Source organism: Anser brachyrhynchus (assembly GCF_964034855.1).
Source record: "Anser brachyrhynchus genome assembly, chromosome: 14".
Taxonomy (NCBI): domain Eukaryota; kingdom Metazoa; phylum Chordata; class Aves; order Anseriformes; family Anatidae; genus Anser; species Anser brachyrhynchus.
Window position 1 is genome coordinate 13869990 of NC_137709.1, and position 17770 is coordinate 13887759.

The 17770-nt window shown below is 47.7% G+C and overlaps 1 long non-coding RNA gene across 2 annotated transcripts; it reads right to left on the reverse strand.

Moving 5' to 3' along the window:
* Window positions 1-5452: 5452 nt before the first annotated feature.
* On the reverse strand, window positions 5453-16569 carry LOC308177960. 2 transcript variants are annotated; one of them, XR_013939521.1, is made up of 4 exons: window positions 16434-16569; window positions 11887-12119; window positions 9366-11546; window positions 5470-7396 (listed from the first exon to the last, which is right to left on the reverse strand). It is a non-coding gene; the product is annotated as an uncharacterized lncRNA (long non-coding RNA). The 2 variants fall into 2 exon arrangements; XR_013939520.1 differs by lacking the exon at window positions 16434-16569 and having other exon boundaries at window positions 5453-7396; window positions 11887-12904.
* Between the last annotated feature and the right edge of the window lie 1201 nt (window positions 16570-17770).

The window sequence follows — 17770 nt, forward strand, 5'->3', positions numbered from 1 at the left end:
CATGTACTTCAGTCCCAGCAAAGTCAGTGGGTTTGAAACACATGTTCAAAGTTAGAGGCACGTGTTGCAGTGCTTGTTAAACTGCTGTCCCATGCGTCTGTAGCAGGGTGCGCTTCCCTCCTGCTTAACCTTTCAGCTTTATAGTCAGAGCTAGACAATAAGAAGAAATGGTGTTTGTAAATGTGTTGTCAAGTGTTGTGTCTCTAGCTACCCAGCGATAGTTGGACTAACCCCTGAAACAAGTGCTTCCCCTTGCCTTTGCTGTATCGGTAATTCCTCAGTTTGTGTCGTTCGGTATTACCGCTTCGTGGAGTTTGTCTGTGCAGAAATGTACGGTCCGATTCAGAAAGACAATTGTTGGGGTCAGTTTGGAAACACATGAAGTGTTGAGAACTGTTTCTGGGTCTCACCAAATACCCTACATTTGAAAAATACGGTGAACAAGTTTGAAGAACTCCTTACTGCTTTCATGGTACCACTCCGTAATGGTGGCAGCTACTTCCCAGCAAGTTTATGTATGCAGCTGGGGGCAGTGAGAGAGGGAAACCCATGCTCTGTTTTATTTTAGTGGAAAGAATGCCTTTATTCCAGCACTCAAAGAATAAATACAAATATGATGAGAACATATTGTGGATTGCCAGCATCAGTGAATAGCAGATGATGATTTCCACTGCTTGAACAAAGAACTAAAAGCATGCAAAAAGGGACAAAGCCGGAACGTTACTGTATAAGCAGGAGTCTCTGACACATTGGTGCTCCATGGTGAGGAACTTTTAAATCAGAATTCTGAAAAAATGACCCCAAAGTACAATGGGATGCACAGGCGAACGTGAGTGGAGAAATACATTGGGATTTCTTCACCCTCCTTCCAGTGAAGTGTTTCAGTCAGTGAATCACAGTGCGTGACTTGTTACACAGGTGGTGGAGGATTCCCCTACCTCGTGTAGGATGCTCAGAAACCGTCCTGTGCCTCGTGCTCATTGTCACCCCTGCAAACGGTCTTTGCGTGCTCTGTGCTGATTCTGCTTCCACAGAAATTAGCATCTGTGGCTCTCAGGCTCTCTGTTAGTGCTAGTAATTATTCAAAATATTTGAGCATTAGCCTGTGCTCCTGTAGCGGAGCCATTGGGGGAGGATCTAGATTGCAACATGACAGCGTAATGGCTCTGATATGAACAAAAGGATTGAAAGTACAAAATTTAAATTCTCCAGGTAAAGGTGAGGCATCTGTTAGCTGTAGAACCATGCCTGCTGTTTGTGTGATGGCTGCAGCACGTGAGGCCTTGCTGCTCCTGCTGGAGCAGCCCGAGCTAGCCCGGCACCCAGCAGGCGCTTGGCTTGAACCTCGCAGCTGCTGCGCCTGGGGCTGGCCGGGAGTACCTGGGCGTAGCGGCTGCTCAGGGTGCTCCGCATGGAGAGGCACTGCTCTTCGTGGCACCCGATGCTCCGTCTGAAACTCAGACGTCTGGAGCTGGTCCCTGAATTGAGGAGTATCTGCTCTTAAAGGGAATGCAGTCCCATCAGAGATCTCTTGATGATCGCGTTAAGTTCTGGGGTTTCTGGAGGTAAGTGCTGTTGTGTGCTGTGTCGTTCCTGCGGAACGCGGTGTCTACGTCTTGAGGGTTGTGGAGGCGCTTTCACCTACGGGAAGAAAGGTCTTAATTTTCCCCCTTCAGACCTTACAAACAGCCCCAGTTCTGTTTTCTCTTGTTTGTAATGGGACTCAGAGACCTTGATAGCGGGAACGTGAAAAATGTGTAGCCACATGGTGCAGTTCTATGGACTTGGTGGTGAAAGCCAAGTTTGCTGTCAGAAGCAGCCTAGCAGTTCTCCGTAGTGCCCGAGCCCTTCAGCCAGTATATACAGGGAGAAAATCCAGACTACTGTGCGATCAGGCGGGGTTTCACATTTTGTCTTTTCCGCATGCTTCGGCACACCCTAGCTTGAGGTGGGACTGGAAGCGAAACTTCTGGAATACTCGAGGAAGACCATTCTTGTGGTATTTCCATCCCAGCCAAAAACAGGAAGCACTGGAAAACTCGCCAAAAAAAAAAAAAATCAAAAAAAAAAATCAGGCTGCTGGGGAGTTTGCCAGCCTGGTTTCCAAGCCAAGGGAATTTGGAAAAGCATCTGAATGTTTCAGAGGTTATCCAAACCAGACCAGCAGACTTTCCCTCGCTGCTCGGTGCATAAGCAAAGTACAGCCCTCTGAGCTGCGCTGTCCGTGAGGAGGTTCCTGTACGTGGTTGCTTGCTAGCAGCTCTGCCCTAGCCACCGTAGTAACTTGTTTCCCCATCACTGAAGGAGCCTGCTGTCCCGGCAACCTCAAACTGAAATAAAAACTCTTATTCTTGAAAAGAGTGAACAGAGGGGGATAAAAAATCAAAACGAAAAGCCCGTCCTGAAGCAGTTCTACAAGTGTCCTTATCCATCACCCGCTCCAGGTGGGTGGACAAGAAGCAAGCCACTTCTGTCCCTCAGCCTCGGCACATCCCGAGCTCTCTCCTTGCTGTCTGCATGAAGGGGACACCCCACGGGGGGGTACCCTGCGGTCACGTCTGTGCTTTGCTCCTCAGCCGTGCCTGCTGCCTGCTGAGGCTGGCTTGCCAAGTCTGGTCACTTTGGTGTCCTTGCGGCCAAAGAGGCGGCGTGGTGCTGTAAGCTGCTGATATTGATGGGGGGTTATTGAGAAGAAAGTCAGTGAGAGCCACGCTGAAGCGTGCATTCATCGAATAGCTTGAATTTTGACTTGCATATTCTTTTGAGTCAGTTTTAATCAAATTGCTTGTGTCAGTTTTACAGACCCGGGGTGGTCATAAAGACAAGAATGTTAATGGTTTCTTCCTGTCAAATTAGTTTATGGCCAAAGGTGTTTTTTGTTTTTTTTTTTTAAACCACCAGCAGTGATAGCATTAACCTAAACAAACCCAGCCCCCTGACCTCTGCTCCTGGCAAGTGAAACATAGCTGTGTGCGGGCGGAGGATCTGCAGGTTATCTTCGGGACAGATCCCATGGCCCTAGGACGAAGAAGAGGTGTTCCTTTAAATTACCGAGCTGCGGTGGTCCTGTATCTTCTCACACCTCGCACAGAAAGGCGCTGCGTGACTTGAAGTACGGCTGGGCTGAGTAGGAAGGGCTCTAAAACCAAAGCATCGAGTAATTATTGTGAGCACACTTTCTCTGATGAATACATGGGGGGGGGGGGGGGGGGGGGGAAGACAAAAAAAAAAAAACACACCAGAAAACCCAACCTGATCCAGGAATTCTTGGTAGACACATGGAATTTTTTCTTCTTTTTTTTTTCTTATTGCTTGTAGCCCCAGCATCTGGTTGTCAGTCAAAGCACGTGGCCTGCACTGTTTCAAGAGTTTCAGTGCTTGAGGTGTGTGATAGGAAAAGTGGTAGAAAAATTGTTTTCTCTCTGGAAAACTGTGTTTTCTGCTATCATGTATCCTGTGAGTTGAATGAGTGAAGTAATACTTGGATAGTAAATAATACCCCAACATTCAGTACGTTCTGATTGTTTAGCAGAAAGTATAATTTAGCAAAACAACAGCATTTTGCATTAGGAAACGCGGAAAGCAGCATCCGTCAGGATATGTTGTTCCTCTGAGTCTTCATGGTGGAGAATCTCTTCTTCCATGGAGGATCTGTCTGCAAGGTCAAATTAACTTGTCAGGTTAATCCTGACAGCGCACCAGGTATTCACAGGAGCTGAGCCTAATAACTAGCTTGCACTTGCTCAGTAACTGAGAACGCTGTCATACATGGAGGGCCGTGCTCTGCCGCTGCTGCTGCGCTGCTCCTCCCAGGGGACCTGCCGTTTGCCGCCTCCTGCTCAGCTCCTCCTCTCTCATTTGCTGTAAAATCAGCCCCAAAGCTCAGAAAAGTGAAGGGTGCAGTTTTGAGTTCAATAAAATATTGACTATATTGTAGATATATATATATATATATGTTTTTAAAGGTTTTGCTAGGAAGGAAGAGGGAAATGGTACTTTTAACATCTCTGCCTTCTTTAGCTTGAATGTAGAAGGCAAGGAAGTGATAAAAAAGGGTTATCTCTAGTGTATACAAAAGCCTAGGCAATTCCTATTAACAGCAGAAGTAAATCTAGAAAACTTAATATTCGGTAGTTTTACAGCTAAGGGAACGTGATGGATCAGGAATTATCCCCGCTTTTCTTCTCTCTAGGCAGCTATGTCCTCTGCTGAAAGCTCTGAATTTTCTAGCTCTGAAGATTTTCCTAGTAAGGAACTTTATCACCTTTTTTTTTTTTTCCCATTTTTATAGTGACTCTACCAGGAATAATAAAAGTCTTCAGCTCTTATGCTGAAAGACTTCTTACTTCACTCTAGAAATGATCTATTAGTAAGCATTTTATACGTTTTGCTAGACTCACTGAAGGATTTAAAAAAAAATGTGGTAAGAAGTCTCCTTCTGAAAAGGCCATTCATACTGTTTAGGTTGTATCTCTGTTTTCACCTTGAATATGATAGGAAAAAGCACTCGTTTGCAATAGCTTTTTAGGAGAGTGAGCTGCACATATGAAACTTCCCCAAAAGAAATAAATTATCCCATTATTCTGATCCTATTATCCTTTGTTTTGATATTTTTTTCCTTAAAAAAAAAAAAAAGGAAAAAAAAGCACCTGCAGAAAACCATTGATGTAAAGGGTTTGGAAGAAGGGAAAATGAAGATGTTGCTGTAAATCTGAGCATATCAAAACCCCCAAACGTGGGCTGAGGTGGAGTTCCAGCCGGTAGAGCCAGCTTCTCCTGTGCCATTGCTTGGGACTGGCTGGAGAGGGTTGCAGTCCCGGTGCCTTCGCTACGTTTGCAATTACTTCTCTGAGGCCCCTGCCTCAGGGATCTTTTTTGTTTAGATGTCAGTGGGAACTGAATTCTCCTTTAGCTGAAGTGGAGGTATGCCAGCAGAAGACGTGACCCTAGGCTGTTACAAAGCATTGTAAAAAGCCACGAGCTCTTGAATCCAGGAGGAATTTTGAAAATCTCTCTAATTTTAAAGCAGAGGGAATATACCTACCTGTTCCTCCTTCGACAGTGATTAGTGGGTTATTCTGAGGTAGTCCCAAGGCATGGGGCGTCCCTAATGGGACGTGTTTTCCCAAATGCGTGTTTTGGGGTTCGCTGCCCGTCACTGTAAAGAGACCCTGAGCGGTGTGTTGGCTCACTGTCCTGCTGCACAGATGAGAAAACCAGCTGTAATGCTGTCAGCTGGAGTTATTTAAAACCTAGTGAAACTTAATAGGATTATCAAATAACCGACTTTTCATCCCTGTTTACTAATACCTAGTCAGACCTTTTCCTCCTGCGATCTGGGAGAGTGATGGAGTTCTTGGAAGGAAAACAGCGTGTGGCTGCTCGCTGTGCCCATGACAAGGTACGCCGGGATGCCTCGAGCGGGTAACCAGCAGTACTGGTATGTGGGGCTCTATCATGATAAAATGGAACAAGGAAAAAGTGCATGTGTCTTTGCGATGGGATTTGATTCTTGACGCCATCCTGATTTTACTCTAGCTGAAATCAGCAGAGGTTTCTCTAGTAGTTGTAACGAGAGCATGGCCTGAAGCATGCTGAGTACATCCGAAAACTTTGCTCCTTAGTAACCCAGTAAGCACGAAAGCTTAGCTTGGTAGGATCACAGGAATATTTAGGTCTGCTCTGTCAGAAGGGTGGTGCTATCAGAACCTAGAACAATATCAATGTTTCTTAAGACCCTTATTTTCTAAAGCACATACTATTTCCTCTTTACTAATAGAAACTGTATTTTGGGACCATTAAAAGCCACTGAGATCTTCTCATTGGTTTTTAGGGGAATTTGGATCCAGCTGTTGTACTCCAAGCAGCTCAGTGGATGCTTGGTTGAGTGAAGCTAGTCTGCAGATGACTTGAAGATCCATCCGTCTGCGATGGAAAGATGGATAAAAAGCATTATTGCTATATTTCCATCTCATTTTGAGTTATGGTCCATGCATGCTCCATGGGCCGTGGGTTTGGAATAGAGCATGTATGGATTCTCCAGAAGAAGCCTCTATTATTCGGATAGAAATGTGCATTTCAGAAGCAAAACACATCTGCGTTGCAGCCCGGCAAGTTCAAAGCCACCCGGAGAAGTTTATGGGAAGCAGCTGTGGGTTGTCTTTGCTAATTAGGAACAGAACGTGCTGAGGACTTGACACAACAGGTTTACACAGTGCGATTAGGTAAAGAAAGTTAATGTCTGCTTTTAATAACAAGAGCAAGTAGCAGAGGTGGCAAAGTATTTTTAATGACATCATTTGCCCAGCTGTTTTACACATCTGTAGCGCGGGACGTCGTTCCAGGTCTGTAACACTTCATCCTTGCTCTTCCACACCTTTGGGATGAGGGATAAGGTTACCTGTCTGGAGGAGAGCAGCCTGGGAAACATTTGTCTTTGCGGCTAGTTATCAGCGTTGGTCATGTTGAAACGCTGGCTGAATTGTGAGTGCCCGCGTTAGGTGGATGTGTATTTCAAAGTGCTAATTACTTCACTGCGAATCTGGCGCTTATGCAGCGATCCCTGTGTCTCAGCCAAGCTTACATCTAGGAATGAAACATTTGCAGCAGCTGCAAAAATGTTTTTACTTATTTCGAGCATTATAATGTTTTATAGCCATGAATAATGACAAGTGCATAAATCACTCGTGAACTTGCAGCGTTCGATGCTTCCCCCTGTGCTGTCAGACAGTGATGGCACGGAAGGGCCGCGGCACGGGCGCTGCTGCAGGGGAGTGCGGACACGTGTTGCCTGTGTGCACGGGGGTTGTCTCAGCTCTGGGTAGGTTCTGTGGGATTTCCATGGGACTGAGCCTCGATTCAGGCACCTTTTCTCTGTCCCTTTGATAATCAGGTGCAGCTGGGCAGGACTGTGCTCCTGATTCAAACCGAGACACCTTCTGTGAAGGTGCCATGGCCAAGCTAGCGTGGGCTCATAACCGCATCCAAAGCGGTACTAAAACGTAATGTACAGAATTAAATTGCGTCCTAACAAAGAGGAGTGTAACAATTAGTTCTTTTTCATAAACCATAGCAGTTTGTTAGCTCCGATGGGGAGTGAGGCAGGTAGTGCCGGCCGTGCTGGGGGCTGGCTGTCCCTGCATCGCGGCGCTGCTGCTCCCCAGCCCGGTGCCTGTGTTCCAGGCAGGCCCTGTCCCGTGCCTTGCTTTGGTTATCGCTTGGGGTTGCTCTCAAATACCTGTGATGCTCTTGAAAATCTTGTTTCTCATGTTTAGTGTTCTTGGTGATATACGGATGTAGAATGTAGAATATTAGGACGTTTACGTGCGGTATATGGCACGCTTTGGGAGCGTGCTTGAATTGTGGGATTTCATTACACTGTGAGTTAACCTTTGGTCTGGAAGACTAAAAAGAAAACATTAAGTTCTTATACAAAATCATGGCAAATCAATACAATATTGGCTAAATGCAAAATGGAACAGGTTCAGGGGAGAATATACAGTGGGTCTGAGAAAGAGGCACTCTTCATTCTAATGTAATAATAAACATCTTCTTGGTGCTTTTCTATCCGACTGGTGCAGGGTGGATGACCTACAGGTTTGGCAGGGATGGCTCCTGTCTCTTTGGATGATACTTAGCAGTTATTAAGTGCAGAAATAGGTCTGGCTGAGCTTCTTTCAGCCAACAGCTCCATTTATTAACAACCTGATACGTTCTATTGCGTTACGGTGTTTGCGTGTGCATAATTTTGTTTGTGGGTGCAGCAAGGGCCGAGCATCATTCTGTTTCATGGCAAAAACCACATAAGTATTTGTCAAAGCTAGAGGTTTTTCAGAACTGTTGAAACAAACTATAAAATTCCTGAAGGGGTGGAAAGTCTGAAAATTGCATTTGCTTCAGCGAAGCTACATTTTACTTTATGGTGTGGGGGGAAAAAAAAAGAAAAGGCTCAGGTGGATAGCACAAGTATCACTAAAATAAGCAGAGACAAAATACAATTTCAGAGCAGGTGTATCGGTTCAAAGCGAACAGGAAAGCACATTCGTTTGCAGTGACAAAAGAACTGTGCAGGCCTTCTGAACAGTTTGTCAAGTAAGTTAACCTGTTCACAATTTTTCCTTTCATGCTTTTTCAGGAGATATATGTGAGTGATGTAATAATGGAAAAATAAGAGCAATGATGATGTGCATCTGTGGGTGGAAGGTTTCATGTGCTGTACAGATTTTAGTAGTGGAGAAGTCTGCCTGGTGATAACAGCGGAGTGTCACTGTTGCGTAATCTGATTTCTGAGTCCTCTTGAATGGTAAGAAGAGCCTCAGATTAAGATCTCAGGCCTGAAGCCAAGTGTTTGGGTAATGTTTCAAGGATGCTCTCCGTGCTGATATTTTTAGGATTTAACAACTCTGGGGCAAAGCAGTGATGGGAGGTTGCAGTCGTCTCCTGCCAGCCCTTCCCTGTACCTCACCTGTGAGCACAGCAGTATGTAGAAGGGTCTGAGCATCAACTTCTCTAATCTCCCCTTTTCTGAACAAAATGAATCCCAAGGTAGGCACTGTCCCCTGTTCTTGGAAGAGATTGGGGGGGGGTCCTGTCTGAAAGCTGTGATTTATTAGAAAAATGGAAAATGTTGCTGAAAAATCGCTACGTCATTTCTCAATGACTTGGATGCTTTACATCAAGACCCGGCCTTTTTCTATAATTGTACCTTACCTGAGCCAAGAGAATTTGTCCCGAGGCAAGAATAATACAAGAAATTCTGCCTGCAGCGTTAGGCGGGCGGCTACCTGGATGATCGCCGCTTTTCCTCTTTGGCTTTCAAGCCACGGGAAGCGCTAACAGCCTTGAAAGCTGAGTGCATGTAAGTAAGCAAAAACAAGAGGAAAGCCGAGCTCCATGAAGCCAAAGAGGGCTGGATTCAAGGGCGCAGGCAGCGAGAGAGCTTCACCTGTGCCCTCTGTGTTGCCCACGGCTCCGGGAGCCTGGATCCAGTCGGGACGCGGCCGGGCCAGGCCTGCCTGGAGCGCGGCGCCGTGCAGCTCCCAGAGCGCGGCCGGCTGCCAAGCTGTGTAACGGGCGGCTGTTTTTGTTGAAAAGGAAGCTTCAGAAGTTAAAACCTTCTGATTTTTTTTTTTTTTTGAAAATCAGCTGGAGAACATTATAGTCACGCAGAACTGAAGGCAGACAACTCGTTAAAATTAGCGTTGGCCGTAATTAAAAACATGCTGGGGGAAAAAGAGCATGAGAAGAAACAGACTCTTGGAAAGCTCCTGACGTTGCTAAATGTCTAAATGGAAACGGGGCTTGCTAATTGATTCAAATAATTGCTCGGCTACTCCATGCCCCCCCCCCCCCCCCCCAGGAGGTACCAGAGCCGCTCTCCTGGGCTGCAGAGCCTGGCTCCCCTGCACCGTGCTGGGGATGGGCCTCTCCAGCTCTCCAAAGTCTGGTGTTGTGTTGCTTTGTGCGGCATCCTGGCTCCTGCAGCAGCTGGGCCGGGAGGAGCAGGCGCCCTGTGGCTGGCATCCCCCACTAGCAGCATCCCAGAGGCTGCCTGGAGAGCAGCGGCTGCCTGCCCGCCTGTGGGTCGCGCCTGGTCCCCCGTTAAGGCTCAGAGCATCCACCCAGGAAGGAAAGGAAGGTTTTCACAGGGAGGTAACTCAGATTTGTGGCTTCACTGTGGGTGCGAATGCTGGCCATCAGTGGTGGGTACAGTGGGTGCAGTCAGATTGTTGCTACCTTCAGGTGCATTTGGAACGTCACAGCTAAAATACCGAGGCTACCGGCACAGGGAGCGTGCGCCATTCCTCTGCTGGGTATTGCAGTGTTTCTTTGCCTTCCACTCTGGAAAACACGCCTCGTCCTTACAAAGAGTATCTTCAGGTGCTCCTCTAGCAGCTTTTCCTCAAAATACAGCACCACCACGGCTTGAGCACTGCACCATGCCGTTTTGTGTGCTGCCTTCAGATGAACAAGCAGCCGCAGTAAATCCCTTTCCTCATTGTACTGTTAGGCCTGATTTTGTAGCGCTGCTAATTTTACATCCATCCTGTCCCATTTAGCTGGAATTTTTATTTCATAGCTATTGCATATGGTTAGGAAGTGTCCCTTTCCACACATCATAATTCACTTTTCTGCTGGCTTCTATTGTATAACACAACACGAGCGTGAAAAATCCTCTTTGCATCTCAGTCTCGAGAAGTCCCATTTCGCATCATCCTGCGGAGTCCTGTGGTTGGCATGCGGTGTTACGAAGATAACAAATCCCGCTTCACGTCCTTACGTAAGACCTACTGGCTTCAATTATGTGTTGTAACTCAATGACTGCCTCATTAAAATCATAATGCAATTTATATTGGCTTTTATTGCACGTTGTAACATGACGATAGGCCCTTTTCATGTGATGCCTTTTGGCCTTTTTAACAAATCAAAATGTAACAGCCCACCTTTTTATATTCTTATGTAATGAACTCTTTCCACAGCTCCGTCTGATGCTTATTGGCTTCTATGAGAGATCCTATTCCTAATTTAATGAGTCCCTCTTCACATCATAATGTAATACATACTGGCTTTTACAGCATAGCCTCACACACCAGTGCCAAATCGGATTGTGTCATAAAGCTAAGTGGCTTCTAATGGACATCACACCTCAGTAACCCTGTCACACGTTGTAACATTTCTGTCTGCTTCTCTAACACGTTGCAAAAAGCCGGTGGTTCTCCAGAAAGTCTGCTGCAGGCGCGAGCAGCGGCCGGGTTAGGCGGCAGGCTGCTACAGCACACGCGGAGCCGCTGCAGGCTGCTGCGTGCACCGGGGGAAGGTCACAGGGAGATTTTAGGGGATGTTTTAGAGACAGGCTGCCTGCCAGGCTTCAGTGACCCCCTGGGACCTGGCACGGGTCATCGCACAGAGAGTGGGTTCAGGTCTTCTTCTCCTTGTTTGTGTATTTTAAGCTCTCGTAGTGTCTATCTTACCTACGTTCATAATGAGGCATTCATTTGCTTCCTTAGCCAAACTGCAATGTTAGGGCTAAGGTTCATTTTTCCATTCCAAAATCTGTTTTGGACCTTCATGTTGTCTGAGGGAAGGTTCTCCACAGTGAGAAAATCAGAAAATTCCTCTCAGTGTCTATTTCTGACAGAGCAGCGCTGTGCGGAGGCAGAAGAGGCGGTGGCACATCTCTGCTCCGGGTGCTCCGCGCTGCTGACCCAAAGCAGTGCCTGCTGCCCCAGGCATTGCAACGAGAGTAAATTCGGTGCTTCACTGACGTCTCACGAAGCCTTTGAGCTTTCTTCAGAAAGAAAGGATAAAAAATATTTCCAAGTTGGAACATTGCACAGTATTTCGTTCAAGGTACGCAGGCAAATCTGCTGATTTAGGGCCTAATATTGGTTCCCTTTTAAAGCGTATAGTCTCTGTGTGTCTCAGGTAGGTCTCACATCTCTTAAGTAGTACCGGTATTAAGAAGCAGATGCTAAGAATGGGGTTTCTTTTCCCAAACGTCAAATGTCTGCATCTTGTCTAGTCCCTTTAGCCCTCATTTCCAGATGCTAGAGAGAGAAAACAAAATGTCAATACATGATCATAGATTTATTTTAGAAATCTACTTTTAGGTGAGTAGGATTGCTCCTTGAAAATGATTTCTTTCCACTGTCTGCAATGTGACCTGGTGACTGGTCAGGTGGAGAATCCCACTCTTGGTAAGATGACTGTTCATAAAAGTACCACAGCCAGGTACTGTAAATTGCATATTTCATTTTTTTAAAAGCTCTCTATCATTTCTTCTGAAGTTTCCAGCACAATTTAATGACTCAGTTTTTCTCCTTTTTATCTATTTCCCTGTAGCCAGTTCCCTCCCCCCCGCCTTTTTCCACCCGCCACGCATCCTACACGATGCTGGTTGTTGCTGAGTGCTGGCGGTGCCTTTCCACAGGATCTTCCTTCTCCGGGCCCCCAGCAAACTGATGAAACGCAGGTCAGCGGCCGACACACCTGAGCACACGCAGTGCTGAGAAAGCAGATGCACGGGGAGGTGACGGAAGGATTAGCGATTTGGACACACTCCTGATCGTTTCTGAAACCTCTCAACGAGTTGTGCTTTCTCCTCTTGATTCTCCCTGGTGCTGTAAAAGAGCAGTTCTTGGCCAGCGGTTCAGGCTGACACAGAATGTGTTCCTTCTAAGTGAGTTATCACTACAGCTCCTTATAAATCATCCATTTCACTTATTGCGTTACAGATTATAGATCTGATAGCAGTTATTTTATAACTGAGCTCTTTTTAACGTTGTCGTGGGATTTAATTCCTTGCAAAATGGCAAGTGATGAACTTTTGCTTTGTACAGGACAGTCTGTTCTAACCGCTCCTCAAGCTTTTGTAGAAGAAAAACATAACATGTCACAACTTTTTATCAGAAATACGAGCTTCTAATAGTATTGTCACTGCCCTTGCACAGATTTGAAGCTGGCATAGCTCAAGTCTCTCCTGTGGACTCGGTCTCTCAGCCAGATTGTATGGCCATTGGCTCCTGGTGACCTGATCTTCCCATGGGGCATGTTTTGTGGAAGGTAATGGTGCAGGGTGGAGTCTGTGGGTTAGGATTTGACATTAATGGAAGGCAGTAGGGTCAGGGGACTTAAAGTCCTGTAAAGGCAGGTCTTATATCACCCATGCATGGGCTCCCAGAGTAGCTGAGGCTGGCAGAGACCTCCAGAGGTCCCTGATCCAGCCCCTGCTGCAGGCTGGGCGCACTGGAGCACGTTGCACATGAGCTGGTCCTGTCAGGTCTTGAATTGTCCCTGGGGATGGAGACTCCACAGCTTCCCTGGCAGCCTTACCGCTGTTTGACCCTATTCACCACCAAAACATGCTTTTTCTTGCCTTTAAGTAGATTTCCTGGTTTTCAGTTTGTGCTCACAGTATCACAGTATCACAGATTTCTAGGTTGGAAGAGACCTCAAGATCATTGAGTCCAACCTCCGACCTAACACTAAGTACTCCACTAAACCATATCGCTAAGCTCTACATCTAAACGTCTTTTAAAGACCTCCAGGGATGGTGACTCCACCACCTCCCTGGGCAGCCCGTTCCAATGCTTAATAACCCTTTCGGTAAAGAAGTTCTTCCTAACATCCAACCTAAAACTCCCCTGTCGCAACTTTCGCCCATTCCCCCTCGTCCTGTCACCAGGCACGTAGGAGAACAGACCAACCCCCACCTCTTTACAGCCTCCTTTAAGGTAACTGTAGAGAGCGATAAGGTCGCCCCTGAGCCTCCTCTTCTCCAGGCTGAACAAGCCCAGCTCCCTCAGCCGCTCCTTGTAAGACTTGTTCTCCAGACCCCTCACCAGCTTGGTCGCCCTTCTCTGGACTCGCTTGAGCACGTCCATGTCCTTCCTGTAGCGAGGGGCCCAAAACTGAACACAGTACTCGAGGTGCGGCCTCACCAGAGCCGAGTACAGGGGCACAATCACTTCCCTAGACCTGCTGGCCACACTGCTTCTTATGCAGGCCAGGATGCTGTTGGCCTTCTTGGCCACCTGGGCACACTGCTGGCTCATATTCAGCCGACTATCAACCAGTACTCCCAGGTCCTTCTCGGCCAGGCAGCTTTCCAGCCACTCATCTCCCAGCCTGTAGCTCTGCTTGGGGTTGTTGCGCCCCAGGTGCAGGACCCGGCACTTGGCCTTGGTGAACTTCATGCAGTTGGCCTCAGCCCATCGCTCCAGCCTATCCAGATCCTCCTGCAGAGCCTTCCTGCCCTCGAGCAGATCGACACACGCACCTAACTTGGTGTCATCTGCAAACTTACTGAGGGTGCACTGGACGCCCTCATCCAGATCATCAATAAAGATATTAAAGAGGACCGGCCCCAGTACCGAGCCCTGGGGGACTCCACTAGTGACCGGCCTCCAACCAGATTTGACTCCATTCACCACAACTCTCTGGGCCCGGCTATCCAGCCAGTTTCTAACCCAGCGAAGCGTACGCCAGTCCAAGCCCCGAGCAGCCAGTTTCTTGAGGAGAATGTTGTGGGGAACTGTGTCAAAAGCCTTACTGAGGTCAAGGTAAACCACATCCACAGCCTTTCCCTCATCCACCAAGCGCGTCACTTGGTCATAGAAGGAGATCAGGTTCGTCAAGCAGGACCTGCCTTTCGTAAACCCATGCTGACTGGGCCTGATCGCCTGCTTACCCTACAAGTGCCGTGTGATGACCCTCAAGATAATCTGCTCCATGAGCTTTCCTGGCACTGAGGTCAAACTGACAGGCCTATAGTTCCCCGGCTCTGCCCTGCAGCCCTTCTTATAGATGGGCGTCACATTGGCTAGCCGCCAGTCAACTGGGACCTCCCCCGATAGCCAGGACTGCCGATAAATGATGGAAAGCGGCTCGGCCAGCTCCTCCGCCAGTTCTTTCAGTACCCTATTTCTCTATGCTCATTGCCTCCCATCCTGTCACTGGGCACCACTGAGAAGAGCCTGGCTCCCTCTTCTTCACTGCCACCCACCCCCATCAGGTGTTTATAAGATCCCATTGATAAGATCCCTTATCAGCATGTGGCCCTGTGCTTGACTCCGGGGTTACCAGCAGCTCTTATACACCACACGTTAGTGCTGGGAAGACCGTTGGTTTCCCTTATACTTAGCTTTGAGTGAAAATCTGCAGTCACTGAATGTAACCTATCGACAGAATTCATCGTTCAGAGGCTTGTCCTCTCTGCGGTAACTTGTGTAGCTGGGATCGGTGCTGTGTTACTACGCAAATGTGTCGGTGCTAGTACTGCAAAAAGAAAACGTGCTGTACGGGGACAAGGATGGATAGCTTTGAGTAGACAGACATAGAATCTGAAATCATAACTACATTAATTTCATAGCTACTGGTATTGGAGCTAAAATAGTAAAAACTGAAAAAAAAAAAAGTTTCAAAGCCTGTCTTTCCAGGAGTGGCATCTCCTCGTCTGCACTGGTGGATGGTGCTGCTGCAGTCCCCCGTGATGCCTCTTGTCCCCTAGCCCAGGAGGACGGGATGTGACAGCCTGTGCCAGCAGCACTGGTCCTTAGAGCGCACGGGGTAGGTGCTGCTGGAGAACATAAGAAATTATTCTGTTTTTATAGACAGTCGGTATTTAGGCTCCAGCAGTCCTGGCTAGCTTGCCTGAAGCAATTAAGAATAACACATTGTTGAAGTGATTTTTATGGGCCTGCATAAGTCTGGGGGATGATTTTATGTGCTAGCACATCCTGGGGGGATGAAAAGACATATGTTTCCCTCAAAGGTTGTGTGTGCTGCCCAGAGAGCTTCTGTGTGCAAATGAAATTAGGTTATGGGATAGAAAACATTGCAAGTCAGCGATGGTCCCAAGCCAGAGACGCTGTGGCACAGCGCTGCGAGGAACACAGAGAAGAGAAGGGCTGTTAGGTCTGTGCCTGCGGGCAGCCTACTCCTAGCGTGGGTTTTGGAGACTGTCTTTCAGTGTCCTTCCCACAGGAAGGATAAAAAAGAAAAGAAAAAAAAAAAAAAAAGGCCAACGAAGGAGTTGTTTTGGGGCTGGTTCCTTGAAGAAAGGACCCATCGTGCTGGGAGGGCTCACAGCACCTTCACCCATCAGTGTCAATGCTGGTGTGCTACTGGAGCCATGGGAGTCTTTGCAGCTGGTGAGAAATGTATGATAGCCCTGCAGATTGCACCAGGGAATGTGCTTTAATAGGTGTCAATGCCTTTGTAAAGAAGGGCACAACATGGAGAGGATGATGGGAATAGCTGAGAGGAAAGCAAAAAATGCGTGATCCGTTAATAAAAGGATGTAATTCAGTGAATGAAATCACGCTACCAACAAATTGCATATAAGTTAGCTAATACCCTAAGGGTGCAGAACTTCCTGAATGCAGACCGACAAGGAAATACATTTTAGATGCAAGTTCCAGGTTTGAGCCTCACCAGGTACAAAGGTATGAGATGGAAGAAGTTAGCTGGTCATTTTGATCTGTGCGCACACAAGTGGTAGAATGAATCAACAGGACTCGGAGCCTAGATAAAGTTGTTAGTGCAAAGGAGAGTTGGAGTATTTAATGACAGTTTTTTTCTTCCTTCTTTAATCATTACTTGGGGAAAAGCCCTGTCCTTAGGGGCAATTCCTTAGTGCTGACTTCGCTAACACAGTAAAAGGACTAAAAGCTGTAATGTTTGGAAAACCTCCCCCAGACTGCTGAGAGTGTTCATCCCTTATTGATACTGGGGCAGTTGCCTCGTAGTTTCTTTGAAATTTGGTCTGTGTTTAAAATAGACATTGTATTTTGGTGTCATACAGGGCTGTATTTAGACTTATTTTTGTATAAAGCAGCATTATTTAATATTTTCTAATTACTTCTGGGTCATACATTAGATGGTCCTCAAGTTTTTGGGCAAGCACACAAAAAAAAGATGAGACAAATCTTTACCTGGGTTCAAGTGCCCAGCCAGTCAGTTTGTGAGCCTGCAGCACTTCTGAAGTGAAAATTGGTTTATGGCACAGGGTCAGGGACCCAGTGATGGGGCTCACACAGAAGCCTTTCACCCCACGGCAGCAGCTCGCCCTCCAGCTGCCATCGCTCCCTTCAAGTCCTGGGTTTCAGACGGACGCGCCGAGCTGGCTGCTCCCAGCCGTGCTGCTGCAGGGCCCCACGTCCTCCCACGGGAGCAGAGGCAGGTCCCAAATCATTGCTCTGTGTACTGATAGATCCACAATGTGCTGGTCTTAAAAGCAGGTTGTTGCAGAAATTGATGGTTTTCTTGTTTATTTATCCTGTGCTCCAGTCTTACCAGTTACTTCATTTTACAAGTAGGAGATGTCTGCATTTGGTTGGTAAGCCTAGATAATATATTTACTAAACTCTTCTGGCTGCTTAGATACTGAGCTGGTTTGTGTATTTAGTTCTGTTACGAAACTGCTTTGGCTGCGCGTGGATCCCTTAGGTACAATAAGAAGAAAAGTAAACGTCAGCCCGTCTGCCAGCGTGGGCACTGCCTTCTGAGAGCCTGCCGCGGGTCCCTCCGCAGAGCAGGCTGGAAGCGATCCCGCGGAGGGGAGATGGTGACAGCAGAGATCTCAGCCGGCTGGAGCAGACCCTCGTAAGCGATAAAAGGAGGGAGGTGTTCTGTTGGTATGCAGGATTTCAGTTCAAATGTGTTCATGAAGTCCTGCCCGCGCTGCAGAACCCCGCCGTGTGTAGGTGGCTGCAGGCACTGACGTTTGTCACCCAGGGCAGGGCGAGCAGTGGGGGGGTCTCATGTGGGGCTGGTACCTCCGGCCCCCCCTCAGCGTGTCTCCCTTGTGGATCAGTATACCGAGAAGGAAACCAGCATCTGGCATAATCAAGTGATCTCTCCAGCTGCCAGCAGAGCAGGTGAGCTCACACACCTTGCCGCAGTGGGGCAAACAACGCCGCAGCTCTCCGGCTGTAGCAGGCGATGCAGAGCCCCACGCCTACTGCTCACGTTGCAGAGAAGTTTTGATCTCCCACTGCAGCTCGGTGCAAGCCAAAATACAAACTTGTTTGAAATTCCCTTTATGCTCTTTCCTGAGACAAACTCTTTTCCCTGCTGAAGGAGTCTCAGACTCCAGCATTAGCTGCTGGATGTGCCAAAAAAAGCCACCTGCTGCATGCAGCCCAGTAACCCCCTTGCATAAGCATTTGGCATACTGTTCTGTGCTGTGCCACGAGGGCTGTGCTCACAGGGCCACGGCGTGATGCCTCCTGCCTGTCCTGCCCAGGAGGGGCTGCGCTCCTTCCCTGCC